Source organism: Schistocerca piceifrons, chromosome 2 (assembly GCF_021461385.2).
Source record: "Schistocerca piceifrons isolate TAMUIC-IGC-003096 chromosome 2, iqSchPice1.1, whole genome shotgun sequence".
NCBI classification, from domain to species: Eukaryota; Metazoa; Arthropoda; class Insecta; order Orthoptera; family Acrididae; genus Schistocerca; species Schistocerca piceifrons.
Genome location: NC_060139.1, coordinates 1,110,963,485 through 1,110,980,479, shown reverse-complemented (window position 1 = coordinate 1,110,980,479; position 16,995 = coordinate 1,110,963,485).

Below are 16,995 nucleotides of genomic sequence, written 5' to 3'. Positions count from 1 at the left end.
TCTTGTACTTAAGTCGGCATTGTGCCTTTTGAATTTAATTCCGATGCAATTTCTGCGTTCCATCGTCAATAAGAAGGTACAAGGTATACAGTAAATCCGAAGTGAAGCCCGGAATCTAAATCTGGACTCACAGGAGAGGTTCAAATCATAGAAAGTTAGAGTGTCAGTCCTCATGCACTTAAGTCGGCATTGTGCCTTTTGTACTAAATTCGGATGCAATTTCTGTGCTTCATCGTCAATAATAAGGTCCAAGGTATACAGTAAACCAGAAGTGAAGCATCGGAATCTAAAACTGGACTCACAGGAGAGGTTCAATTATAGAAAGTTAGAGTGTCAATCCTCTTGGATTTAAGTCGGAATTGTGCCTTTTGTATTACATTCGGTTGCAATTTCTGTGTTTCATCGTCAATAAGAAGGTCGAAGGTATACAGTATACCTGAAGTGAAGCATCGGAATCCAAAACTGGACTCACAGGAGAGGTTCAAATCATAGAAAGTTAGATCGTCAGTCCTCTTGTACTTAAGCCGGCATTGTGCTTTTTGTATGAAATTCGCATGCAATATCTATGTTTCATCGTCAATAAGAAGGTCCAAGCGATACAGTAAACCTGAAGTGAAGCATCGGAATCTAAATCTGGACTCACAGGAGAGGTTCAAATCATTGAAAGTTAAAGTGTCAGTCCTCTAGTACTTAGGTCGGCATTCTGCCTTTTGTATTAAATTTTGATGCAATTTAGATCTTTCCTCGTCAATAAGAAGGTGCAAGGTATACAGTAAACCTGAAGTGAAGCATCGGAATCTAAAACTGGACTCACAGGAGAGGTTCAAATCATAGAAGGTTAGAGTGTCAGTCCTCTTGTACTTAGGTCGGCATTCTGCATTTGTATTAAATTCGAATGCTATTTAGGTGTTTCCTCGTCAATAAGAAGGTGCAAGGTATACAGTATACCTGAAGTGAAGCATCGGAATCTAAAACTGGACTCAAAAGAGAGGTTAAAATCATTGAAGGTTAGAGTGTCAGTCCTCTTGTACTTAAGTCGGCACTGTGCCTTTTGTATTAAATTCGGATGCAATTTATGTGTTTCATCGTCAATACGAAGGTGCAAGGTACACAGTAAACCTGAAGTGAAGCATCGGAATCTAAAACTGGACTCAAAGGAGAGGTTCAAATCATAGAAAGATAGAGTGTCAGTCCTCTTGTACTTAAGTCGGCGTTGTGCAGTTTGAATTTAATTCCGATGCAATTTCTGTGTTCCATCGTGAATAAGAAGGTGCAAGGTTTACAGTAAACCTGAGGTGAAGCATCGGAATGTAAAACTGGACTCACAGGAGAGATTCAAATCATAGGGAGTGAGAGTGTCTGTCCTCTTTTACTTAAGTCGGCATTGTGCCTTTTGTATTAAATTCGGATGCAATTTCTGTGTTTCATCGTCAATACGAAGGTGCAAGGTACACACTAAACCCAAAGTGAAGCACGGAACCTAAATCTGGATTCACAGGAAAGGTTTAAATCATAGAAAGTTAGAGTGTCAGTCCTCATGCACTTAAGTCGGCATTGTGCCTTTAGTATTAAATTCGGATGCAATTTCTGTGTTTCATCGTCAATAAGAAGGTCCAAGGCATACAGTAAACTTGAAGTGAAACATCGGAATCTAAAACTGGACTCACAGGAGAGGTTTAATTATAGAAATTTAGAGTGTCAGTCCTCTTGTACTTAAGTCGACATTGTGCCTTTTGAATTTAATTCCGATGCAATTTCTGTGTTCCATCGTCAATAAGAAGGTCCAAGTTATACAGTAAACCCGAAGTGAAGCATCGGAATCTGAAACTGGTCTCACAGGAGAGGTTCAAATCATAGAAAGTTAGAGTGTCAGTCCTCTTGTACTTAAGTCGGCATTGTGCCTTTTGAATTTAATCCCGAAGCAATTTCTGTGTTCCATCGACAATAAGAAGGTGCAAGGTATACAGTAAACCTGAAGTGAAGCGTCGGAATCTAAAACTGGACTCACAGGAGGGGTTCAAATCATATAAAGTGAGACTGGCAGTCCTCTTGTACTAAAGTCGGCATTGTGCCTTTTGTATTAAATTCGGATGCAATTTCTGTGTTTCATTGTCAATAAGAAGGTCCAAGGTATACAGTATACCTGAAGTGAAGCATGAGAATCTAAAACTGGACTCACAGGAGAGGTTCACATCATAGAAAGTTAGAGTGTCAGTCCTCTAGTACTTAATCCGGCATTGTGCCTTTTGTATTCAAATCGAATGCAAACTTTGTGTTTCATCGTCAATAAGAATGTCCAAGGGATAGAGTATACCTGAGGAGATGCATCGGAATTAAAACTGGACTCAAAGGAGTGGTTCAAAACATAGAAAGTGAGAGTGTCAGTCCTCTTGTACTTAAGTCGGCATTGTGCCTTTTGTATTGAATACCGATGCAAACTCTGTGTTTCATCGTCAATAAGAAGGTGCAAGGTATACAGTAAACCTAAAGTGAAGCATCGGAATCTAAAACTGGACTCAAAGGAGAGGTTCAAATCATTGAAAGTTAGAGTGTGAGTCCTCTTGTACTTAGGTCGGCATTCTGCCTTTTGTATTAAATTCGGATGCAATTTAGGTGTTTCATCTCGTCAATAAGAAGGTGCAAGGTATACAGTAAACCTGAAGAGAAGCGTCGGAATCTAAAACTGGACTCATAGGAGAGGTTCTAACCATGGAAAGAGAGAGTGTCAGTCCTCTTGTACTTAAGTCGGCATTGTGCCTTTTGTATTAAATTTGATTGCAATATCTGTGTTTCATCGTCAATAAGAAGGTCCAAAGGATACAGTAAACCCGAAGTGAAGCACGGAATCTAAATCTGGACTCACAGGAGAGGTTCAAATCATAAAAAGTTAGAGTGTCAGTACTCTTGTACTTAGGTTGGCATTCTGCCTTTTGTATTAAATTCGGATGCTATTTAGGTGTTTCATCGTCAATAAGAGGGTACAAGGTATACAGTAAACCTGAAGTGAAGCATCGGAATCTAAATCTGGACTCACAGGAGAGGTCAAATCATAGAAAGTGAGACTGTCAGTCCTCTTGTACTTAAGTCGGCATTGTGCCTTTTGTATTAAATTCGGATACAATTTGTGTGTTTCATCGTCAATAAGAAGGTGCAAGGAATACAGTAAACCTGAAGTGAAGCAGCGGAATCTAAGACTCGACTCAAAGGAGAGGTTCAAATCATAGAAAGTGAGAGTGTCCAACCTTTTGTACTTAAGTTGGCATTGTGCCTTTTGTATTAAATTCGGATGCAATATCTGTGTTTCATGATCAATAAGAAGGTCCAAGGGATACAGTAAAGCTGAAGTGAAGCATCAGAATCTAAAACTGGACTCACAGGAGAGGTTCAAATCATAGAAAGGTAGAGTGTCAGTCCTCATGCACTTACGTCAGCATTGTGACTTTTGAATATAATTCCGATGCAATTTCTGCGTTCCATCGTCAATACGTAGGTCCAAGGAGTACAGTAAATCCGAAGTGTCGCCCGGAATCTAAATCTGGACTCACAGGAGAGGTTCAAATCATAGAAAGTTAGAGTGTCAGTCCTCTTTTACTTAGGTTGGCATTCTGCCTTTTGTATTAAATTCGGATGCAATTTAGGTGTTTCATCGTCAATAAGAAGGTGCAAGGGATACAGTAAACCTGAAATGAAGCATCGGAATATAAAACTGGACTCACAGGAGAGGTTCAAATCATAGAAAGTGAGAGTGTCAGTCCTCTTGTACATTTGTCGGCATTGTGTTTTTTTTTGTATTTAATTCCGATGCAATTTCTGTGTTTCATCGTCAATAAGAAGGTCCAAGGTATACAGCAAACCTGAAGTGAAACATCGGAATCTAAAACTGGACTCACAGGAGAGGTTCAATTATAGAAAGTTAGTGTTTCATTCCTCTTGTACTTAAGTCGGCATTGTGCCTTTTGAATTTAATTCCGATGCAATTTCTGCGTTCCATCGTCAATAAGAAGGTACAAGGTATACAGTAAATCCGAAGTGAAGCCCGGAATCTAAATCTGGACTCACAGGAGAGGTTCAAATCATAGAAAGTTAGAGTGTCAGTCCTCATGCACTTAAGTCGGCATTGTGCCTTTTGTACTAAATTCGGATGCAATTTCTGTGCTTCATCGTCAATAAGAAGGTCCAAGGTATACAGTAAACCAGAAGTGAAGCATCGGAATCTAAAACTGGACTCACAGGAGAGGTTCAATTATAGAAAGTTAGAGTGTCAATCCTCTTGGATTTAAGTCGGAATTGTGCCTTTTGTATTACATTCGTTGCAATTTCTGTGTTTCATCGTCAATAAGAAGGTCGAAGGTATACAGTATACCTGAAGTGAAGCATCGGAATCCAAAACTGGACTCACAGGAGAGGTTCAAATCATAGAAATTTAGAGTGTCAGTCCTCTAGTACTTAAGTCGGCATTGTGCCTTTTGTATTAAATTGGGATGCAATTTCTGTGTTCATCGTCAATAAGAAGGTCCAAGGGATACAGTAAACCTGAAGTGAAGCATCGGAATCTAAAACTGAACTCACAGGAGAGGTTCAAATCATAGAGTGTTAGAGTATCACTCCTCTTGTACTTAAGTCGGTATTGTGCCCTTTGTATTAAATTCGGATGCAATTTCTGTGGTTCATCGTCAATAAGAAGGTCCAAGGGATACAGTGAATCTGAAGTGAAGCATCGGAATCTTAAACTGGACTTACAGGAGAAGTTCAAATCATAGAAAGCTAGAGTGTCAGTCTTCTTTTACTTAAGTCGAAATTGTTCCTTTTGTATAAAATTCGGATGCAATAGCTGTGTTTCATCGTCAATAAGAAGGTGCAAGGTATACAGTAAACCTGAAGTGAAGCATCGGAAACTAAAAATGGACTCAAAAGAGAGGTTCAAATCATAGAAAGTTAGAGTGTCAGTCCTCTTGTACTTCAGTCGGCATTGTGCCTTTTGAATTTAATTCCGATGCAATTTCTGTGTTCCATCGTCAATAAGAAGGTCCAAGGTATACAGTAAACCTGAAGTGAAGCTTTGGAATCTAAAACTGGACTCACAGGAGTGGTTCAAATCATAGAAAGTTAGATCGTCAGTCCTCTTGTACTTAAGCCGGCATTGTGCTTTTTGTATGAAATTCGCATGCAATATCTATGTTTCATCGTCAATAAGAAGGTCCAAGCGATACAGAAAACCTGAAGTGAAGCATCGGAATCTAAATCTGGACTCACAGGAGAGGTTCAAATCATTGAAAGTTAAAGTGTCAGTCCTGTAGTACTTAGGTCGGCATTCTGCCTTTTGTATTAAATTTTGATGCAATTTAGATGTTTCCTCGTCAATAAGAAAGTGCAAGGTATACAGTAAACCTGAAGTTAAGCATCGGAATCTAAAACTGAACTCACAGGAGAGGTTCAAACCATAGAAGGTTAGAGTGTCAGTCCTCTTGTACTTAGGTCGGCATTCTGCCATTTGTATTAAATTCGGATGCACTTTAGGTGTTTCATCGTCAATAAGAAGGTGCAAGGTACACAGTAAACCTGAAGTGAAGCATCGGAATCTAAAACTGGACTCAAAGGAGAGGTTCAAATCATTGAAGGTTAGAGTGTCAGTCCTCTTGTACTTAAGTCGGCATTGTGCCTTTTGTATTAAATTCGGATGCAATATCTGTGTTTCATCGTCAATAAGATGGTGCAAGGTATACAGTAAACCTCAAGTGAAGCATCGGAGTCTAAAACTGGACTCACAGGAGAGGCTCAATTCATAGAAAGTTAGAGTGTCAGTCCTCTTGTACTTCAGTCGGCATTGTGCCTTTTGTATTAAATTGGATGCAATCACTGTGTTTCATCGTCCATAAGAAGGTCCAAGAGATTCACTAAACCCGAAGTGAAGCACGGAACCTAAATCTGGATTCACAGGAAAGGTTCAAATAATAGAATGTTAGAGTGTCAGTCCTCTTGTACTTAGGACGGCATTCTGCCTTTTGTATTAAATTCGGATGCAATTTCTGTGGTTCATCGTCAATAAGAAGGTCCAAGGGATACAGTGAATCTGAAGTGAAGCATCGGAATCTTAAACTGGACTCACAGGAGAAGTTCAAATCATAGAAAGTTAGAGTGTCAGTCCTCTTTTACTTAAGTCGAAATTGTTCCTTTTGTATAAAATTCGGATGCAATATCTGTGTTTCATCGTCAATAAGAAGGTGCAAGGTATACAGTAAACCTGAAGTGAAGCATCGGAAACTAAAACTGGACTCAAAAGAGAGGTTCAAATCATAGAAAGTTAGAGTGTCAGTCCTCTTGTACTTCAGTCGGCATTGTGCCTTTTGAATTTAATTCCGATGCAATTTCTGTGTACCGTCGTCAATAAGAAGGTCCAAGGTATACAGTAAACCTGAAGTGAAGCATTGGAATCTAAAACTGGGCTCACAGGAGAGGTTCAAATCATAGAAAGTTAGATCGTCAGTCCTCTTGTACCTAAGCCGGCATTGTGCTTTTTGTATGAAATTCGCATGCAATATCTATGGTTCATCGTCAATAAGAAGGTCCAAGCGATACAGTAAACCTGAAGTGAAGCATCGGAATCTAAAACTGGACTCACAGGAGAGGTTCAAATCATAGAAGGTCAGAGTGTCAGTCCTCTTGTACTTAGGTCGGCATTCTGCCATTTGTATTAAATTCGGATGCAATTTATGTGTTTCATCGTCAATACGAAGGTACAAGGTACACAGTAATCCTAAAGTGAAGCATCGGAATCTAAAACTGGACTCAAAGGAGAGGTTCAAATCATAGAAAGATAGAGTGTCAGTCCTCTTGTACTTAAGTCGGCATTGTGCATTTTGAATTTAATTCCGATGCAATTTCTGTGTTCCATCGTCAATAAGATGGTGCAAGGTATACAGTAAACCTGAAGTGAAGCATCGGAATCTAAAACTGGACTCACAGGAGGGGTTCAAATCATAGAAAGTGAGACTGTCAGTCCTCTTGTACTTAAGTCGGCATTGTGCCTTTTGTATTAAATTCGGATGCAATTTAGGTGTTTCATCGTCAATAAGAAGGTGCAAGGTATACAGTAAACCTGAAGTGAAGCATCGGAATCTAAAACGGGATTCACAGGAGAGGTTCAAATAATAGAAAGTGAGAGTGTCAGACCTCTTGTACTTAAGTTAGCATTGTGCCTTTTGTATTAAATTCGGATACAATATCTGTGTTTCATCATCAATAAGAAGGTCCAAGGGATACAGTTAACCTGAAGTGAAGCATCGGAATCTAAAACTGGACTCACAGGAGAGGTTCAATTATAGAAAGTTAGAGTGTCAGTCCTCTTATACTTAAGTCGACATTGTGCTTTTTTAATTTAATTCCGATGCAATTTCTGTGTTCCATCGTCAATAAGAAGGTCCAAGGTATACAGTAAACCCGAAGTGAAGCATCGGAATCTAAAACTGGTCTCACAGGAGTGGTACAAATCATAGAAAGTTAGCGTGTCAGTCCTCTAGTACTTACGTCGGCATTGTGCCTTTTGTATTATATTTGGATGCAATTTAGATGTTTCATCGTCAATAAGAAGGTGCAAGGGATACATTTAACCCGAAGTGAAGCACGGAACCTAAATATGGATTCACAGGAAAGGTTCAAATCATTTAAAGTTAGAGTGTCAATCCTCTTGTACTTAGTTCGGCATTCTGCCTTTTGTATTAAATTCGGATGCAATTTAGGTGTTTCATCGTCAATAAGAAGGTGCAAGATATACAGTAAACCTGAAGTGAAGCATCGGAATTTAAAACTGGACTCAAAGGAGAAGTTCAAATCATAGAAAGTTAGAGTGTCAGTCCTCTTGTACTTAAGTCGGCATTGCGCCTTTTGAATTTAATCCCGATGCAATTTTCTGTGTTCCATCGTCAATAAGAAGGTGCAAGGTATACAGTAAACCTGAAGTGAAGCGTCGGAATCTAAAACTGGACTCACAGGAGGGGTTCAAATCATATAAAGTGAGACTGTCAGTCCTCTTGTACTGAAGTCGGCATTGTGCCTTTTGTATTAAATTCGGATGCAATTTCTGTGTTTCATTGTCAATAAGAAGGTCCAAGGTATACAGTATACCTGAAGTGAAGCATGAGAATCTAAAACTGGACTCACAGGAGAGGTTCACATCATAGAAAGTTAGAGTGTCAGTCCTCTAGTACTTAATCCGGCATTGTGCCTTTTGTATTCAAATCGAAAGCAAACTTTGTGTTTCATCGTCAATAAGAATGTCCAAGGGATAGAGTATACCTGAGGAGAAGCATCGGAATTAAAACTGGACTCAAAGGAGAGGTTCAAAACATAGAAAGTGAGAGTGTCAGTCCTCTTGTACTTAAGTCGGCATTGTGCCTTTTGTATTGAATTCGATGCAAACTCTGTGTTTCATCGTCAATAAGAAGGTGCAAGGTATACAGTAAACCTAAAGTGAAGCATCGAAATCTAAAACTGGACTCAAAGGAGAGGTTCAAATCATTGAAAGTTAGAGTGTGAGTCCTCTTGAACTTAGTTCGGCATTCTGCCTTTTGTATAAAATTCGGATGCAATTTAGGTGTTTCATCGTCAATAAGAAGGTGCAAGGTATACAGTAAACCTGAAGTGAAGCATCGGAATTTAAAACTGGACTCAAAGGAGAAGTTCAAATCATAGAAAGTTAGAGTGTCAGTCCTCTTGTACTTAAGTCGGCAATGTGCCTCTTGAATTTAATCCCGATGCAATTTCTGTGTTTCATCGCCAATAAGAAGGTACAAGGGATACAGTAAACCTGAAGTGAGCATCGGAATCTAAAACTGGATTCACAGGAGAGGTTCAAATCATAGAAAGTGAGAGTGTCAGACCTCTTGTACTTAAATTGGCATTGTGCCTTTTGTATTAAATTCGGATGCAATTTCTGAGTTTCATCATGAATAAGAAGGTCCAAGGGATACAGTTAACCTGAAGTGAAGCATCGGAATCTAAAACTGGACTCACAGGAGAGGTTCAAATCATAGAAAGTTAGAGTGTCAGTCCTCTAGTACTTAGGTCGGCATTGTGCCTTTTGTATTATATTCGGATGCAATTTAGGTGTTTCATAGTCAATAAGAAGGTGCAAGGTATACAGAAAACCTGAAGTGAAGCATCGGAATCTAAAACTGGACTCACAGGAGAGGTTCATAACACAGAGAGTGAGAGTGTCAGTCCTCTTGTACTTAAGTCGGCATTGCGCCTTTGTAGTAAATTTGGATGCAATTATCTGTGTTTCATCGTCCATAAGAAGGTCCAAGGGATACACTAAACCCGAAGTGAAGCATCGGAATCTAAAACTGGACTCAAAGGAGAGGTTCAAATCATTGAAAGTTAGAGTGTGAGTCCTCTTGAACTTAGGTCGGCATTCTGCCTTTTGTATAAAAATTCGGATGGAATTTAGGTGTTTCATCGTCAATAAGAAGGTGCAAGGTATACAGTAAACCTGAGTGAAGCATCGGAATTTAAAACTGGACTCAAAGGAGAAGTTCAAATCATAGAAAGTTAGTGTGTCAGTCCTCTTGTACTTAAGTCGACGTTGTGCCTTTTGAATTTAATTCCGATGCAATATCTGTGTTCCATCGTCAATAAGATGGTCCAAGGTATACAGTAAACCCGAAGTGAAGCATCGGAATCTAAAACTGGTCTCACAGGAGTGGTTCAAATCATAGGAAGTTATCGTGTCAGTCCTCTAGTACTTACGTCGGCATTGTGCCTTTTGTATTTAATTCGGATGCAATTTCTGTGTTTCATCGTCAATAAGAAGGTGCAAGGGATACAGTAAACCTGAAGTGAAGCATCGGAATCTAAAACTGGACTCACAGGAGAGGATCATATCACAGAGAGTGAGAGTGTCAGTCCTCTTGTACTTGAGTCGGCATTGTGCCTTTTGTATTAAATTTGAATGCAATATCCGTGTTTCATCGCCCATAAGAAGGTCAAGGGATACATTAAACCCGAAGTGAAGCACGGAATCTAAATATGGATTCACAGGAAAGGTTCAAATCATATAAAGTTAGAGTGTCAGTCCTCTTGTACTTAGGTCGGCATTCTGCCTTTTGTATAAATTCGGATGCAATTTAGGTGTTTCATCGTCAATACGAAGGTGCAAGGTACACAGTAAACCTGAAGTGAAGCATCGGAATCTAAAACGGGATTCACAGGAGAGGTTCAAATAATAGAAAGTGAGAGTGTCAGACCTCTTGTACTTAAGTTAGCATTGTGCCTTTTGTATTAAATTCGGATACAATATCTGTGTTTCATCATCAATAAGAAGGTCCAAGGGATACAGTTAACCTGAAGTGAAGCATCAGAATCTAAAACTGGACTCACAGGAGAGGTTCAATTATAGAAAGTTAGAGTGTCAGTCCTCTTATACTTAAGTCGACATTGTGCTTTTTGAATTTAATTCCGATGCAATTTCTGTGTTCCATCGTCAATAAGAAGGTCCAAGGTATACAGTAAACCCGAAGTGAAGCATCGGAATCTAAAACTGGTCTCACAGGAGTGGTACAAATCATTGAAAGTTAGCGTGTCAGTCCTCTAGTACTTACGTCGGCATTGTGCCTTTTGTATTATATTTGGATGCAATTTAGATGTTTCATCGTCAATGAGAAGGTGCAAGGTATACAGTAAACCTGAAGTGAAGCATCGGAATCTAAAACTGGACTCACAGGAGAGGTTCAAATTATAGAAAGTAAGACTGTCAGTTCTCTTGTACTTAAGTCGGCATTGTGCATTTTGTATTAAATTCGGATGCAATTTCTGTGTTTCATTGTCAATAAGAAGGTCCAAGGTATGCAGTATACCTGAAGTGAAGCATCAGAATGTAAAACTGGACAAACTGGAGAGGTTCAAATCATAGAAAGTTAGAGTGTCAGTCCTCTTGTACTTAGGTCGGCATTGAGCCTTTTGTATTAAATTCGGATGCAATTTAGGTGTTTCATCGTCAATAAGATGGTGCAAGATACACAGTAAACCTGAAGTGAAGCATCGGAATCTAAAACTGGACTCAAAGGAGAGGTTCAAATCATTGAAGGTTAGAGTGTCAGTCCTCTTGTACTTAAGTCGGCATTGTGCCTTTTGTATTAAATTCGGATGCAATATCTGTGTTTCATCGTCAATAAGATGGTGCAAGGTATACAGTAAACCTCAAGTGAAGCATCAGAGTCTAAAACTGGACTCACAGGAGAGGCTCAATTCATAGAAAGTTAGAGTGTCAGTCCTCTTGTACTTCAGTCGGCATTGTGCCTTTAGTATTAAATTCGGATGCAATTTCTGTGTTTCATCGTCAATAAGAAGGTCCAAGGCATACAGTAAACTTGAAGTGAAAAAGCGGAATCTAAAACTGGACTCACAGGAGAGGTTCAATTATAGAAAGTTAGAGTGTCAGTCCTCTTGTACTTAATTCGACATTGTGCCTTTTGAATTTAATTCCGATGCAATTTCTGTGTTCCATCGTCAATAAGAAGGTCCAAGGTATACAGTAAACCCGAAGTGAAGCATCGGAATCTGAAACTGGTCTCACAGGAGAGGTTCAAATCATAGAAAGTTAGCGTGTCAGTCCTCTAGTACTTACGTCGGCATTGTGTATTTTGTATTACATTTGGATGCAATTTCTGTGTTTCATCGTCAATAAGAAGGTGCAAGGGATACAGTAAACCTGAAGTGAAGCATCGGAATCTAAAACTGGACTCACAGGAGAGGTTCAAATCATAGAATGTAAGACTGTCAGTTCTCTTGTACTTAAGTCGGCATTGTGCATTTTGTATTAAATTCGGATGCAATTTCTGTGTTTCATTGTCAATAAGAGGGTCCAAGGTATACAGTATACCTGAAGTGAAGCATCAGAATCTAAAACTGGACACACAGGAGAGGTTCAAATCATAGAAAGTTAGAGTGTCAGTCCTCTTGTACTTAGGTCGGCATTGTGCCTTTTGTATTTAATTCGGATGCAATTTCTGTGTTTCATCGTCAATAAGAAGGTGCAAGGGATACATTAAACCCGAAGTGAAGCACGGAACCTAAATATGGATTCACAGGAAAGGTTCAAATCATTTAAAGTTAGAGTGTCAATCCTCTTGTACTTAGTTCGGCATTCTGCCTTTTGTATTAAATTCGGATGCAATTTAGGTGTTTCATCGTCAATAAGAAGGTGCAAGGTATACAGTAAACCTGAAGTGAAGCATCGGAATTTAAAACTGGACTCAAAGGAGAAGTTCAAATCATAGAAAGTTAGAGTGTCAGTCCTCTTGTACTTAAGTCGGCATTGTGCCTTTTGAATTTAATCCCGATGCAATTTCTGTGTTCCATCGTCAATAAGAAGGTGCAAGGTATACAGTAAACCTGAAGTGAAGCGTCGGAATCTAAAACTGGACTCACAGGAGGGGTTCAAATCATATAAAGTGAGACTGTCAGTCCTCTTGTAATGAAGTCGGCATTGTGCCTTTTGTATTAAATTCGGATGCAATTTCTGTGTTTCATTGTCAATAAGAAGGTCCAAGGTATACAGTATACCTGAAGTGAAGCATGAGAATCTAAAACTGGACTCACAGGAGAGGTTCACATCATAGAAAGTTAGAGTGTCAGTCCTCTAGTACTTAATTCGGCATTGTGCCTTTTGTATTCAAATCGAAAGCAAACTTTGTGTTTCATCGTCAATAAGAATGTCCAAGGGATAGAGTATACCTGAGGAGAAGCATCGGAATTAAAACTGGACTCAAAGGAGAGGTTCAAAACATAGAAAGTGAGAGTTTCAGTCCTCTTGTACTTAAGTCGGCATTGTGCCTTTTGTATTGAATTCCGATGCAAACTCTGTGTTTCATCGTCAATAAGAAGGTGCAAGGTATACAGTAAACCTAAAGTGAAGCATCGGAATCTAAAACTGGACTCAAAGGAGAGGTTCAAATCATTGAAAGTTAGAGTGTGAGTCCTCTTGAACTTAGGTCGGCATTCTGCCTTTTGTATAAAATTCGGATGCAATTTAGGTGTTTCATCGTCAATAAGAAGGTGCAAGGTATACAGTAAACCTGAAGTGAAGCATCGGAATTTAAAACTGGACTCAAAGGAGAAGTTCAAATCATAGAAAGTTAGAGTGTCAGTCCTCTTGTACTTAAGTCGGCATTGTGCCTCTTGAATTTAATCCCGATGCAATTTCTGTGTTTCATCGCCAATAAGAAGGTACAAGGGATACAGTAAACCTGAAGTGAGCATCGGAATCTAAAACTGGATTCACAGGAGAGGTTCAAATCATAGAAAGTGAGAGTGTCAGACCTCTTGTACTTAAATTGGCATTGTGCCTTTTGTATTAAATTCGGATGCAATTTCTGAGTTTCATCATGAATAAGAAGGTCCAAGGGATACAGTTAACCTGAAGTGAAGCATCGGAATCTAAAACTGGACTCACAGGAGAGGTTCAAATCATAGAAAGTTAGAGTGTCAGTCCTCTAGTACTTAGGTCGGCATTGTGCCTTTTGTATTATATTCGGATGCAATTTAGGTGTTTCATAGTCAATAAGAAGGTGCAAGGTATACAGAAAACCTGAAGTGAAGCATCGGAATCTAAAACTGGACTCACAGGAGAGGTTCATAACACAGAGAGTGAGAGTGTCAGTCCTCTTGTACTTAAGTCGGCATTGCGCCTTTTGTAGTAAATTTGGATGCAATATCTGTGTTTCATCGTCCATAAGAAGGTCCAAGGGATACACTAAACCCGAAGTGAAGCATCGGAATCTAAAACTGGACTCAAAGGAGAGGTTCAAATCATTGAAAGTTAGAGTGTGAGTCCTCTTGAACTTAGGTCGGCATTCTGCCTTTTGTATAAAATTCGGATGCAATTTAGGTGTTTCATCGTCAATAAGAAGGTGCAAGGTATACAGTAAACCTGAAGTGAAGCATCGGAATTTAAAACTGGACTCAAAGGAGAAGTTCAAATCATAGAAAGTTAGTGTGTCAGTCCTCTTGTACTTAAGTCGACGTTGTGCCTTTTGAATTTAATTCCGATGCAATATCTGTGTTCCATCGTCAATAAGATGGTCCAAGGTATACAGTAAACCCGAAGTGAAGCATCGGAATCTAAAACTGGTCTCACAGGAGTGGTTCAAATCATAGGAAGTTATCGTGTCAGTCCTCTAGTACTTACGTCGGCATTGTGCCTTTTGTATTTAATTCGGATGCAATTTCTGTGTTTCATCGTCAATAAGAAGGTGCAAGGGATACAGTAAACCTGAAGTGAAGCATCGGAATCTAAAACTGGACTCACAGGAGAGGATCATATCACAGAGAGTGAGAGTGTCAGTCCTCTTGTACTTAAGTCGGCATTGTGCCTTTTGTATTAAATTTGAATGCAATATCTGTGTTTCATCGTCCATAAGAAGGTCCAAGGGATACATTAAACCCGAAGTGAAGCACGGAATCTAAATATGGATTCACAGGAAAGGTTCAAATCATATAAAGTTAGAGTGTCAGTCCTCTTGTACTTAGGTCGGCATTCTGCCTCTTCTATTAAATTCGGATGCATTTTGGGTGTTTCATCGTCAATAAGAAGGTGCAAGGTATACAGTAAACCCGAAGTGAAGCATCGGAATCTAAAACTGGTCTCACAGGAGTGGTACAAATCATTGAAAGTTAGCGTGTCAGTCCTCTAGTACTTACGTCGGCATTGTGCCTTTTGTATTATATTTGGATGCAATTTAGATGTTTCATCGTCAATGAGAAGGTGCAAGGTATACAGTAAACCTGAAGTGAAGCATCGGAATCTAAAACTGGACTCACAGGAGAGGTTCAAATTATAGAAAGTAAGACTGTCAGTTCTCTTGTACTTAAGTCGGCATTGTGCATTTTGTATTAAATTCGGATGCAATTTCTGTGTTTCATTGTCAATAAGAAGGTCCAAGGTATACAGTATACCTGAAGTGAAGCATCAGAATGTAAAACTGGACAAGCAGGAGAGGTTCAAATCATAGAAAGTTAGAGTGTCAGTCCTCTTGTACTTAGGTCGGCATTGAGCCTTTTGTATTAAATTCGGATGCAATTTAGGTGTTTCATCGTCAATAAGATGGTGCAAGATACACAGTAAACCTGAAGTGAAGCATCGGAATCTAAAACTGGACTCAAAGGAGAGGTTCAAATCATTGAAGGTTAGAGTGTCAGTCCTCTTGTACTTAAGTCGGCATTGTGCCTTTTGTATTAAATTCGGATGCAATATCTGTGTTTCATCGTCAATAAGATGGTGCAAGGTATACAGTAAACCTCAAGTGAAGCATCGGAGTCTAAAACTGGACTCACAGGAGAGGCTCAATTCATAGAAAGTTAGAGTGTCAGTCCTCTTGTACTTCAGTCGGCATTGTGCCTTTAGTATTAAATTCGGATGCAATTTCTGTGTTTCATCGTCAATAAGAAGGTCCAAGGCATACAGTAAACTTGAAGTGAAAAAGCGGAATCTAAAACTGGACTCACAGGAGAGGTTTAATTATAGAAAGTTAGAGTGTCAGTCCTCTTGTACTTAATTCGACATTGTGCCTTTTGAATTTAATTCCGATGCAATTTCTGTGTTCCATCGTCAATAAGAAGGTCCAAGGTATACAGTAAACCCGAAGTGAAGCATCGGAATCTGAAACTGGTCTCACAGGAGAGGTTCAAATCATAGAAAGTTAGCGTGTCAGTCCTCTAGTACTTACGTCGGCATTGTGTATTTTGTATTACATTTGGATGCAATTTCTGTGTTTCATCGTCAATAAGAAGGTGCAAGGGATACAGTAAACCTGAAGTGAAGCATCGGAATCTAAAACTGGACTCACAGGAGAGGTTCAAATCATAGAATGTAAGACTGTCAGTTCTCTTGTACTTAAGTCGGCATTGTGCATTTTGTATTAAATTCGGATGCAATTTCTGTGTTTCATTTTCAATAAGAGGGTCCAAGGTATACAGTATACCTGAAGTGAAGCATCAGAATCTAAAACTGGACACACAGGAGAGGTTCAAATCATAGAAAGTTAGAGTGTCAGTCCTCTTGTACTTAGGTCGGCATTGTGCCTTTTGTATTTAATTCGGATGCAATTTCTGTGTTTCATCGTCAATAAGAAGGTGCAAGGGATACATTAAACCCGAAGTGAAGCACGGAACCTAAATATGGATTCACAGGAAAGGTTCAAATCATTTAAAGTTAGAGTGTCAATCCTCTTGTACTTAGTTCGGCATTCTGCCTTTTGTATTAAATTCGGATGCAATTTAGGTGTTTCATCGTCAATAAGAAGGTGCAAGATATACAGTAAACCTGAAGTGAAGCATCGGAATTTAAAACTGGACTCAAAGGAGAAGTTCAAATCATAGAAAGTTAGAGTGTCAGTCCTCTTGTACTTAAGTCGGCATTGTGCCTTTTGAATTTAATCCCGATGCAATTTCTGTGTTCCATCGTCAATAAGAAGGTGCAAGGTATACAGTAAACCTGAAGTGAAGCGTCGGAATCTAAAACTGGACTCACAGGAGGGGTTCAAATCATATAAAGTGAGACTGTCAGTCCTCTTGTAATGAAGTCGGCATTGTGCCTTTTGTATTAAATTCGGATGCAATTTCTGTGTTTCATTGTCAATAAGAAGGTCGAAGGTATACAGTATACCTGAAGTGAAGCATGAGAATCTAAAACTGGACTCACAGGAGAGGTTCACATCATAGAAAGTTAGAGTGTCAGTCCTCTAGTACTTAATTCGGCATTGTGCCTTTTGTATTCAAATCGAAAGCAAACTTTGTGTTTCATCGTCAATAAGAATGTCCAAGGGATAGAGTATACCTGAGGAGAAGCATCGGAATTAAAACTGGACTCAAAGGAGAGGTTCAAAACATAGAAAGTGAGAGTTTCAGTCCTCTTGTACTTAAGTCGGCATTGTGCCTTTTGTATTGAATTCCGATGCAAACTCTGTGTTTCATCGTCAATAAGAAGGTGCAAGGTATACAGTA